This window comes from Numida meleagris, chromosome 5 (genome assembly GCF_002078875.1).
Source record: "Numida meleagris isolate 19003 breed g44 Domestic line chromosome 5, NumMel1.0, whole genome shotgun sequence".
Taxonomy (NCBI): domain Eukaryota; kingdom Metazoa; phylum Chordata; class Aves; order Galliformes; family Numididae; genus Numida; species Numida meleagris.
The window spans coordinates 23544236-23557539 of record NC_034413.1 but is presented as its reverse complement, the minus strand read 5'-3'; the positions used below and the strand labels follow the sequence as shown (position 1 = coordinate 23557539).

Below are 13304 nucleotides of genomic sequence, written 5' to 3'. Positions count from 1 at the left end.
TTGCTCTCCGATCTTTTAATTTTAAATTAAATCCACATTCATGGATGCCAAAACTAAAAGAAAAATGATGCTATGGGGAGGAAGACAGTTTCTAGGGATTTACTGAAAAATTCCCATTGGAGAGTCTTTGAAAATAAACATGCTAGAACATGCACCTCAGCTAACCACAAACTATTAGTCTGTTTTCAAACTCCCTGCACTGACTAACTTAAGGAACAATCTGCGTTTGAATAAGCAGTATGAGATAACAACAGAGTAAAAGATTCTGCCAGGAGCATGTTTCTTAACTTTGCCATTCCTTGTGACCACTTCAGTAGATATTCTGCCAGCATAATCACCCTCGAAAAGTTTGATATACGTGCCTATTGCAAATACAGTTTGTATCAGCAAAGAAAAGTGATTTTGCTAGTTTATGGCTTATACTAATACCTCGAGTAAAACAAGCTGTATCAGCGAAAGGATACTTTTGCTGTAAAACTATATGTACCTTAGCATTTTTGTCGGTACTGACAGTTGTAAATAAGCACAGCCCTTAACATTTCCATGCTCGCACAAGTTTTACATGTAAGATCTTACTTCAGGTGATCTCATTCACACTGCCAAAAATTCCTTGTCCTTGTAGCTTAATACCTTTCTTCCAGGTTTCAAAAAAGATCCCTGAAACCAAATAACACTGCCTCCAAAAGGTCCAGGCCTCTCACACCACACGACACTTAAGTTCAGTGGAGGATGGGTAAATTTTCAGAGCTCAGCTTATGAAAATGGAAGGGTAGGCAGCTCTGTTGGAAAATGTGAAGGGGTTGTGCAAGGAAAGCAGACTGATTGCTAATTTCTAGCAGCCAAAGTTTAATTAAAATTTAAAAAATTTCCGATTCCATAATTACCAAAGAATGCTTAGTTTGGTAATCCCTCTATTCTCTTTTCTCTTTTCCCATCTTAACAGCATTGTCAAACCACAACACAGTCCTTCTCTCTTGCAAAGGCAGAGCTACCTTACAGCTTTTCCGAGAGAAATTACCATCACCGAAGGAAATCTGATTATGGATTATTTTGCTGTTTGAGTCAATGCTGGTATATCTGGATATTACTACACAATCTTCAATCTCTAGTGTAATTAGGACAAAAAAGGGGAGTTAAGGACAGGCTAGAAATATCTTAATCATCAATGAAATCTGCAGCAGAAGCTTCTGGAGAGAACCACTCAGATTCTTCCCCCTAGGGTACTTGATTCATGCAAAACTGATCTCAAAACAGATTAGGCAAACAATGAAAATACATATGGGAAAACTCAACTGTAGGGGCCTGGTTTTAGATGGTGACAACTGGTAAAAATGTTCAAAAATGCCTTAGTCTGCAAACAATCTAAAGTCTCTGAAGATGACTTTGAAAAATTTGCCAAATACTGAGTGTGAAACTGTACATCATCTTGAAATGGCATAAATTAGAGGGGTGGCTTATGGTGATTCCACTGATAGAAAACTGAGATCCACAATTATCCTTCAGTTTAAGGTAACAAGAGCTTTTTAAAGAGAGATTTTTGAAAAATTAGCAACTGTTTGACATGCTTTGTGAAGATCAACAAATACAGAGACATTTCCGTGTAAAGACAATGAATAATAAATAATACTTTCACAGTAAGACAAACTTTCATAGCTCAGTAAGACAGACATTTTGACAGTCAGGCTACTCCACAAATGCAAGCACAGAAGCAAGAAGTGAGGCAATGTTAGGGAGAAGTGCCACTGTATGCTAAACAGCATTGAAAGTAAGCAGAATGAAGCTGCAGAGGAAATACTCAGGCTACTATTTGGGACTACACTAAGATCAGAGACTGCTCAACTCACATGCAGTATTACTCCACGATCAGACTTTTTCTTCTCTCATTTCAATTTGCTTTGGGCCATTCTGGCACCTTTTGTAATTTGTACATCCTTAAACCAATTAAATGGCTGGAAAACCAAATGCATATTTCAAGTAAAGTACCCATCACCCTGTTATTTGGGCGAAGTCTGAGTGTTCATATGGGTTGGGCACATGTGCTCTGGCTACAGGAGAGACATTTGTAGTTGAGAAAAAGAAAGCTCAGACTAAAACATATCAGTAACAGAAGCCATTACAACGGGGAATCAACACGGAGGATGAAACAATCTAAGCACTGACAGAGGTCCCATTTTCCAATGATCTGCATCAGCTTTATGTGACTTGACGCTAAGAAGAACACAGCAGAGAATCAGGACTGATGAATCTGGCACTGTGGAAAGCTGCTTGTCTGATTGTGAGGAAAGAACAGTTTCTGCAGATAAATAAAAACTTATTAAAAAGTAGGTATCTGATTAGCCTGCGATCTGAATAAATAAACAACAGTGAGTATTGGAAGGAGATGTTCATTGTTTCCCATTTTTTTCAAGCTTCTTTCACATCTTTGCCGTGAGAGTAGAAATGGTAACAGTTCAGGTACTTCCTCTTAACACAGCTATATACAGCCTTTAAAACACTGTTTCCTTGGTGCAAGAAACTATCCCAATTTTTCCCCAATGGGAGGCTGCTGCTTACGCAGAGCCCTCTCTCTCAACCAAGCCATTAATTCTGCTCCACTTCGAACCCTTCCAAAACGCTGCGGACAATTTTATTCAAAAAGAAAACCGTCGATGACATGTCTGTCACTCGTTCCCAAGACAAGCACAAAAAACAGTGTAATGTCTGGCTTGCTACCACAAGCTCATCGTTTTTGCATCTGCTAGCAACAGCTGATGAGACCATTCACTAGACTGTCAGGAAGTAAAAATACTACCCGTCAATATACTCAAGCTCTTGGATCAGAAGGGACAGCCCATCTCGTGACAATCTCCAGAGCTGCCCGATGACTGATTTCACACTCTTATCTCTGTCCCTTCTTGGTCCTTGCCAGGAGGGCCCTTGGAGATTCTTGGGATTTGTATGCCAAAGAAAAGGGAAACTCACCTATAACTTTTAGAGGTTTAGGATTTTGGAGCATTCTAGCTCAGTATTTAGTATTGAGTGTAACTGCTCTTAGAAACTGTCAAAATTGACTCAGGAGTTACTCTTTCTGCAGGACGGCAATTTGCCTATGTGTTCTCCTTGCTCAGATGCCAATTTGTTCCAGCATCCCTCCCAATTAATGTTACCTCAAACAACCCAAACATTTTTGTGTGTCTGTGAGGGGTGGGATTGCTTCTTTTCACTTTCATAGCAGAGATCACATTTTATTTTGCTCTTACATTGCCTGATTGTGCTACATGAGAACAACAAAGGTGTAGAAATCTCTGTAATAGGTCTTTTCCTTGAAAATGAAATAGTTGCAGTGCATTTCCCTCTATCAGTTATGTGTAAGGTCTCAAACGAGATACTTTCAAACAGCAGCATTTCATTAGCTTTCTTCTCTTCCCTTACCTTGAGTCACCCTGATGATGTTAAAAGACTGAGTCAGCACAACTTCAGAAGCCAAAGCCGAATTACCTTTTAACCAAATAAAGCACTATTAACAACTTGCAATAATTGGAAGCGAATAGATCAGCTGCAGCAACCTCACGGAGACTGTTCTGAGCAGGGACTCGGCACGCAGACTCAGATAAGGGGACTTGCCAAACTGCTAATGGCTGCATACAAAGTTGGTCGAATTGCTTCTCCGGCACTTTTCAGTTTCTTTTGGCTATGACACAGGTAATTTCTCCTGATTAAGGAACGTTACAGAATTTCTGATACTGTTAATGACCACAGGGCACTGTGTTATAACCACAGGGAGACCACACAGTAACTACAACTCCTTTCAGCATTCCATCTAAGAACTGACTAGCAAAAGGTAAACTATCTCTAGTGCTATCCATTGCTCAGGACAGTGTTACCATCCTTGCAGCACTTGCTCTGCAGTTTCCAGGGCTGTCAGAGCAGCACCTTCTGTGAGCAATGAACTGACTGCAAAGCCCTTGCAAAGAGGACTGACATTCCCTTCCAGCTCATGTCACTGCACGGTGCCCACTGACTGACAAATGCATATAACGACGTGTCCTGACTGCTTGCTTAAGGGAGCAAGTTCCCACTGAAATAGCTGCAGAGCTTAATGACAGCACTACAGGTGCAAGAGAGAAAAAAGAAGGCAAAAAAGACAACTGAGACAGAACCAAGGAGATTCCACATTTTTCCTTATACATATGTTGAGAAAATCAATACTTTTTGCAGTTTTTAAACCATTACTAGGAAGTAAAAGCAAAACAAGCAAGAAAGAACACTTCAACCAGGTCAAATGTGTGTTCAAGTGGAGGTAAGAAACCACTTAAAGCTCTTACAGGATTATAAACCCCTCTGACAGGTCTGATAATTTTAAAGGCCTAATTCTATTACTGTATCTGGCAGCCTGGAAGGGCACATTTTACTAACTATAGGCCACCAGGTCATGATAGACGTTGACAGAAAACATTAAAGGTTAAGTAGATGTAAGGCCATAAAGCATTTCAAGCGGTACAATGGCAGCAGTGTTAACTAGCAAACATGGGGCTGCTTCAGAGGAGAAAAAAGTAGTTGGGTCCTTCACCAGCAGCAGTCACTGGGAATTCCAGAAGAACCAGGTGTGCAGGATGGCCAGAACCAGGCACATCCACATGCCATGAAAAACCTCTTTATTTACCAAAGTCCATTTGTTAAATATGTAAGACTGGATTAAATAATATGGGCAGGTTCAGCAAGCCTCCCTATACAGTAGATTTTAGAGGACTTCTGCCAAGCAGGCTCCAAGAGAGGCAATGCAGTTGGACCCACACACATACCAGCAGTGGGCACAGAGACCAGACAACGGCCCCAACATCAGCTACAGCACTTGAACTTGGAGAATTACACTCACATCCTCACAGTGATGGCAATGTTATGATGTTATGATGCCAACAGTTAAAACAATTTATCAAGACCACAATTTTCTTCTAAATCCCCCCAAAACTTATTCAAGAATAACTGCAGGTGGCCATGCGCACTTCAGCAACGCCAAGTATTTATGCAACACGTTGATGTAGCAGTTGTAACCTGAAGATGCAATTTTGAGTGCTGTGTTCCTAAAGGTATTTAGGTACAATAACAATGGCCTTAACCAGAGAGCACAAAAACTAATATTTCACATTCCAATCAACAGAAAGGAAGGTGTCGCACAAATGTTGGTTACAAAACATACTGCCTGTGATAATGGAAAAGGCTTGTAGACCTTCGGCATACTCTCTTCTATACAGCACTATGAGGATATTCACTAATAAATTATCTTTTTTTGTTTTGTTTTGTTTTTAAGATAAAAATGGAGCTCCTCTGAGTGACATCTATCTGGATAACAACCTGCCACCACCACAAACAACTGAATTAAAAGCTGTTCAATATCGAAAGGGGGAGGGAGTTGACTACTGACCAAATCTGACATACAAATGGCTTGCTAATTTGTCAGTGAGCCAAAATAAATGGAATGGGCTGGCTACAGGTGCAGGTAAATGCCTCAGAAAAAGACATCAATAAATCATTTAGCTCTCTATAACATTTTAGATTACAGTCATTTAACATGAAGGACACCTTTGACTTTGCAACATAATATGTGAATGATTCAAGTGATCCATTTGAAGTCAACACTTAAGAAAAAAGGAAGTTTTAAAGTCCCATCTTATCTCTTATAACTGACTCTTAACAGAAATTATAAACTGTGTCCTTCGTGCTACTTACTGCAAAACACAAAATCCAAGATTTTGGTTATTATGTAATAACAATCAACTAATTTTCCAACTCCAAAACTCTCTTGATGAGAGAATAAATCTCTCCCTGATATTTTTTGTAGACAGAAAGACAGTGAAGCTTCATGAAGATGAGGTGATTCATTCAGCCAGCATCCCAGTCCTGCTAAATTTAAAAGTGTCTATATCAAACGGTGAAAACAGTTGGTCATGGTACATTATACTTATTCCTTCAAGTCCCCATAATTCTTCATCTCAAATACTTCTTTAAAAATCCATCCACTGAATAACTCATCTCTTTGATCAAACATACTCTGCAGGGCCCTTTCTTTTTGAAAATGATACAAGGAGACACAAATAACAGCCAGAAGCTTAACTGCATGTTCAAAAGAAGGTCATCCTCATATTAGGACCAGAAACACAAATGCTCAAGGACCATCTATATTTCTATTTCTCAAAAAGCTTTCAGGTATGTGCAAGAACCATAAATAAAGTCATTTACTAAAATGATTGAGATCTCTGGTTCACAATGAACTAAGACCATATGAAAGTGTACTCCACTGTTTCTGTTCTTAACTTGATTCCAATGCAAATTCTCTCTAATGACATGTATTTCTTGACACCCACAAATTACTTTGGATAGTCTATTTAAGGAACTTTTCAGGTAAATCAGTCAACTGAAGAACTACAGTATTTTCACCCTGAGGAATAGTTAGAAAGCATTCACAGCCATTTAATAGGACAATCTCACAGTGCCTGTACACCTTCAGGAAGAGAACGTGGTTGAGAAGTTTCTAACCTCCCATTTGTCCTATTACTGGAAAAGCAGTAAGGGTGCATATGGATGCAAAGGCAAGTATGAACATGAAGTACTGATGCTTAGTTCCAAAAATATGCCATTAGGAATATAACATCAGTAGATGCTATTGCACCTAGGATGGGAGGAGCTTCTACACACTTACAACCAAACATGACAGCTATGCACACTGCCAAATGCGCATTATGAATCCGAGCCAACAGCCAAACTTGGATGGAGCCCCAGTTACAGTTGCAAAGTTCACTAAGGTATTACCAAACATATCAAAAAAGAACAAAGGGTACGATGCAACCCTTGTCACATCTGTCTGAGCAGCAAGGCTGGAGTTAAATCTATTGACAGCAACAAAATGAGAACGTTGAGAAATATCAGTAGCAGACCTCGCTAAGAGAACCACGGAGACCTACAAGCTGCTCAAGGCAGTCAAATAACAGCTTGTGATCAATAGAAGCAAATACTGCTGGCAGATCAAGCAGGATCAAGACTACATAAGCCAGTGCAATCTGTATGCGTAAGTAACTCATGACAGGCTCCTCCAAAAGCCTCTGTGTTAGGGCAATGCTTGAAATACTCAACTTTCTTCAACAGCTGGACAGCATCAGTACATAAGACAGTAAAAGTAACAGTACTGTTAACATCCTTCTTTGATGTTAACTAGAATATAGATAAACAAGAGTTGATGCAAAAAAGGATTTTTTTTTTCTTTTCCTACTACTTAGCAAAGCAGAAATAAGCCAATTTCTTGTTAATAAGCTGTTGAATGTATTAAACCAATAAAGCAAAGAAGAGGTCAGTAAAGTCAGTGAGCAGAGCTAACTGTGCATTGAAAACAGAGGCACATGACAATCTTCTACGAGCAGTCTCTGTTATCTTTATGGACTTGAGTAAGAAAAGATACCCAAGAACATGTAAAGGAGTGATTTTTACGAGCATTCCAGGTTGTCCTAGTTCTGCTTCCACTAAACCTCCCTCTACCAGCTTCATTTGTAACTAAGTTAGGTCAGATTTTAAAAATCCAGTACAAGTATTTTTAATAACAAGCATGTCAAAAAAAAGGAACCCATCCAGGTATTACAACAGTATCCTCAAACATAATTCTAGCAAGCTCGCATTTACCAACAATTGTGTTTTTTTGTCTGCTTCCAGGATTTCAACACAGCAAGAGTCCAGTTTGCTTCTCCCCTGAAACTGAAGGGATTTAAGAGGAATTCAGGAGGTACAGAAAACACCAACTGTTAACAAGCAAATTCAGTTAGAGGAATTAGAAGCTGATAAACAAACATAAAAGGTTCTTCATCAAAATGATGAGAGCTGTACTTCAGTTACAATAAAGAACAAGAGTTAGGAGCTTAGCTGGGTGTCTGAACATGTTATTGGTACTAATAAAAACAACTGAGAACAAAATTAACTTTTTTTGTGGGATAGATAAAACTGGCACTGGTTGCACTGGATTAGTGTCAACAGAATGAGCCCCAAAAAGCTCAGAATCAGGACTAGTAACACACTTCAGAGGATGCAGGACATTTGAGAATGGTCCAGGTCAACAAATAGAGAGATGCTTAATGCCTATTATGGGTAGGTTGAGTGGCAGCCTTCCACACTGCTTTAGTGATTGTCAATGGTTTACAGGCGTTAGGCCTGATTCTGTGACGAAGGGGACGGGGGACCCACGGGCCCACGCCCCGGTAAAAGGGAAAAGGGGAAAAGGGTAAGGAGATGGCCCTGAGAGCAAAGAACAGCGGCAACAATCTGAGGAGAAACAAACTCATTTACTAAATAAGATATCGGAATGCAAAACAACACACTATAATACAATATAATTACAATTTAAGCTGATAAATCCAATACAGAGAGAGAGAATGTCCCAAAATCAAGGTAGGCCTTACTCTACTACCGACGATAAGACGGCTGGAGAGCGAGGTCCTGCCAAGGAAAAAAGGGACGAGGTCTCGTGATCTGCAAGTTTTTATACTGCGAGCTTTTATCTTTTCCCTCCAGCTGGAAAATGGTAACAGAGGAGCAAAGTACTGTGGGGACTGTAGTAGTCCTTCTCTTCTGAGAACTAGGTACATCCACTACATGATGTTATGATGTGGAATACCAATAACCGAAAATCATAAAACCATGACAGTGATTTCTGTCCCAGGGTCACACATTCTATATCTTGTCTTGATCTCACGGAGAAAATTCTTAAGGGAATTTCCATTTAAAAATGCAGAAAATAACTGGTCTGTGTACATTCTGAGCTTCTCTTGTCTCTGTACGGAATTGTCAGAGAAAGAGCCTACACACGTGCCAGACTGGCTGGCTGCACTCTCATTGATGATGAATGGATACACATCTTTCTCTATGCCTTAAAAGCTATTACTGCTTTGTTTTATTCTGCATTTGTGTAACTTCTGATAATTATTGAAACATACATTCTATTTTGAAGGCTGGCTCAAGCTTTTACATTCTGACTTAAAATTTTTTTGGGGGCCTTTCAAAGCTTTCAAAGTTGATTTGGGGGCAATTATTTGTCCTTGCAGGCCTTCCAGCTTGCCTTCCAGCCTCCTCTAAGAGTGACCTACAGATGCCTTCCCAGCCTGCAGAGATGGGTAGCCATCAGGTACGTGGCAGAGATAATCTTCATTTTCTCTCCCCCGTTATCAAGCTTGGCACTAATCTAATCTTCCCTAAAATTTATCTTTGTGACGCTGTCTTGGAGAATACCTCTGTTTCTCTAAAGGTGCTTCACATTTTGTGCCTAGGAGAACCCAGTGGAAGGGGAGGGGCGGAGTGCTGAGCTTTCTAGTAAATGCACACAACACTAGCAAGTTACTTTCTGAACTAGTATTTTATACACCTAAACAGCCTTTTGCTAAATCATTTTGTGAGCAGGTACACCAGGTGGAATTTCTGTCCCTATCCCACTGTTTGAAGAATCAAGAGATATTAACACAATGTACTTTTCCAACGCGTTAACTTTTCACTGTTTCTATACGGAACTGCTTGTTTTGGTCACTGGAAACAACCAGTAATTCCACATCACAGAGAAATGGCCGTCATGGCTAGTGTTTCGTCACAGCCCTTTCTGGACTATTCTGGAAAAGCAACACCAGGCAAAACCACCAGAACAATCTAGCAAATTCAGAGGACTGGAAGCAGGGAAGTTTGTTACAGCACTATCTTTTAAACCTTGAGGATACATCTATGCTGCATTACGTGCTGTGCCCTGCAAGGTACTCGAGGTACAGACCATCCACTCAGTCTGCTCAGCCATCTGCATGGCTCTGCTCCCTTCTGGTACCCCGGTCAGGTCCCCCAGCCTGAACCCCTCTGAACTGCTCTACGATCAGCGATGGCTGAGCAGTGCTGGGGGAAGCCTTGTTGTTGGCTGCCAACAGGTGGTCTCGTGGGGGCCTGTGACAGCGACTTCCTCTGTGTTCTGCAAAGCCTCAGAGGAAGTTATTTTTTGTGGCAGTCTCTCCTCTTAAGTTGAGAGGAACAAAAGCAGAGAGCTTCTTCACTGAGATCTCTGGAACATCACTTAATTTTAGCAATGTTCCACATGATAAAGTTTTTGTTGTTTTGCTTTTCCTAGTTATCTTTTACTCTTTTGGTGTTAAATAAAATGTTCTGTCTTCTTTTGCCATGAGAGAAAAGAGACATTACCATTGTAAAATCCTATAGAGTGACAGTTTCCTGTTGGCTGCCCACTACTAAGATTTCTTGCTGCTGTTGATCACTAATACCCTTGATTATGAGGAAGTACAACTACAGAAGCCAAGCAGCCTTGCATCGTCACAGCCCCAGTGACAACTGAAGCTAGCATGGGAACTTCTGTATCATAAGCTTAGCTTGTGACACAGAAAAACACAACTTTCTTGGCTGAGTTTCACATCCAGTAATTGCTGGTGTTCTGGGGGCATAGGCTGGGAGTTGAGCTGGATTCAGCAACTGTTAGTCTAATGGCTATACTAACCTTTATGACAACAGAAAGCTTGCTAGACCCTTCTCTCTAAATTATCACACTGTAATTAAAACTGCATCTGTTACCACAACTAATTATTTTATTAACTGAGCCTGAAGCACCCTCTATTATTTTCTCATTGTTAGTTTGAACACTATTTTTTGATTTGTAACCAACAGCTTTTCTGTTCCCTCCTTTCTTGGGTGCCAACGGCACATCCAGCACAAGGGCTCTAGGACTAAACATCACTTTCTGCATGAGCAACACAAATAAGGGTTTCTCTGAAGTATGAACACAACAACATTACTATCAGGATTACCGAGACCCCAACACACAGAGATTTGACATTTATACCCATTCTACCACAAATCTAAGCAAAGTTAGATGCTTAAGACTAAGTTTTCAACCTCTCTCATGATCAATACTTTCAATTGCTACTACAAAACTGTACCTTGCCCATTCAGGAAGCTTCCTTACTTGCGAAACATCGCTGTATTAGCAAATATACTTCCCCAAAGATTTTCTGAGGGGTTCTCCAGAAAAGAGTAAAGAATTTTTTTTTTTTTTAAATAAAAAAATTCATCCTAATTTCAAAACTGAGCCTTTGGTAGTAGTCTTCTGCAAGCTTGAAATCAAACTTATGCATCACCAATTGAGTTCTTCTGATGGTAGTTTACTTTAAAACAAACATTTGTTCTTAAGTTCTACTCTAGTTTAACTGCCATTTTTACTTAAATAGTAAGCAAAAAGAGGAACAAGATTCTGCTAAGCTGATAGGTGAGAATGCAGAGGAAACATGTTTGTTCAGCTGAGAAGAGCTTCTACTTTTCTCCATTTTAGTTAGCCACTGGTAACTACTTTCTTTACCAACGTATCTGCAATAAAGTTCTAACTTAAGGAAAAACTTAAAGAAATCATGGGTAACTTAGAGCAATTTTAACTGGGCCTTAATTTTATGTACTTCCATTTCCAGGTGGTGTATGGGCGATGCCAACTGTTTCTCTTAGATCATCCCCGCCTAGTTACCTGGTTAGCAGAGCTCTACTGAGGCTTCTTCAAAGAAACTGTCTCCACAGTAACTTCTCTCTCCGAGATACGCAGATCTGCACAACAATCATCATCTTCTGCTGTTTTCTGAGCCAAGATAAGGTGTTGCCCTGAACAGGAATTCAAGTTGGCCAGTTCAGCCAGTCACCTCTGTCTGGATGGAGTGTTTATTTGATCCAAAGTCAGTAGATACTAAGGGATTTTTCAGCCAGATCTTAGCAAAGGCTCACCCAAACATAGTCAAGATAGTTTGTGAAGTCAACGCAAGTTTCAGTGATGAGTTTGACAGTGACTTCAGTGACACAGGATCAGATACTGATGCTGTTTTAGACAAAGTCTATTTCGCTTTGTGCTGCAGTTTTACTGATGGGAGAGCCAGTACGCAGAACAGCAAATCTTCCCTCAACAAGCCACGCTACTGATGCTGGGTGTAAACAGCAGTTCCAAATGTCGAAGCTGTCTAAATCTGTTGCATTTAATTTTTGCTGTACATTAATCTACGCCATCTTATTCAGGAGCCTGCTTTAATTCATGTAACTAAAACAAAAAATAAAACACCACCCTCATTTAGCAGTCTAAGATTCCATTCTGGCATCACTAGTTTTTAAACTTTCGGAAAACTCTAAGACCATATGCAAAGTCAATAACCTCTTTAGCTTTCACACAGGCAAACAAATTAAAAAGACATTACTGATAAACACGAAGGGCAGGAAACTTGTCATCTCAAATACCGAGACTGCCACTGACACATACACTTCTTGGGAGCCGTCTTTGAACCCACTTGCGACAGACACGCTGTTCGTGAGTTATGCATGACAAGGTCTTTATAAGACAGTGAAAATGAAATGGTGGCAGCACCACTGTCGTTGCTGTTCACAGAACAGCACGTCACGTTCTGACAGCGCCAGGCAGGCTAAAGTTGAAGAAAACGCCACTGATAAGTGCTGTTGCATTTTGGCTTCATGACTGTAGGTAAAATAAACAAGATTCTCATGCAAAAAAATTACACATTTCACCTTCCAAAATAAAAATACCATAAACGCCAGTTAAATGAGCCAGATGTGCATTTCCTCCTCACATCTCCAAACCTCATCGGGGCACACACAATGAGCAGTAACTGTATGCAAATCTGTCCCAGTTTCCTCCTGAAGCTGCCTTTCATCCCCTGGTGCTGCTGTTTCCTTCTGACAACATGCAGCACTGCCTTACCCACAATCACCCGCGCTGCCACACGCGCACACACACACACACACACACATACACACTCGGGCAGGCTGGCGCGCACGCACACACACACACACACACACACACGCCCCCCAAGAAACCAACTTACCCACAAGTTATCTTTCATTCAAAAAACTAGTCCTCCTTTGCTCCCCCTCCTCTGCTTTTTCCTGCCTCTCTTCTGCTGCAGAAAAAGGCCACATATGTCTGAAAGCACTTCTAGGCAGGAACCAGCCAGTGCAGAACAAAGGCAGCCGGGGTTGCCTTAATCTCGGCACAAGGCAGCCAGTAGCTATTTTCAAGCTTGTTCTCTCTCCCCCCTCTGAGGGCACCCTGCTCTGTTTCTCCCTCTCTCTCTCTTTGCCTGTCCAGCTACTGCACAACACACATCAATTATTCATTGCTTGTCTCCCGGTTTCCAGGCAAAACCAATCACAGATGGAGTCTTGCTAATGGGCTCATACCGTACTTGCCAACAGGCTATTTGTGCTCGAGCTACAACCCTCTAGAGACAATAAAGAGAATCAGGTTAAGCTTTAAAACTTCACAC

The 13304-nt window shown here is 40.7% G+C and overlaps 1 protein-coding gene across 11 annotated transcripts in view; it reads right to left on the bottom strand.

Moving 5' to 3' along the window:
• ZMIZ1 (zinc finger MIZ-type containing 1) overlaps positions 1-13304 on the bottom strand; it is a 333239-nt gene that overhangs the window by 78442 nt on the left and 241493 nt on the right. The window contains exon 1 of one of the 11 annotated variants that reach the window (XM_021398389.1): positions 12864-13137. The exons of 9 other annotated variants lie outside the window; for them this stretch is intronic. The gene's annotated coding sequence lies outside the window, so the exon portion shown is untranslated. Of the gene's footprint in view, positions 1-11509; positions 11534-12863; positions 13138-13304 lie in introns of those variants that run through there. One more of the 11 variants, XM_021398390.1, reaches the window with a different exon arrangement.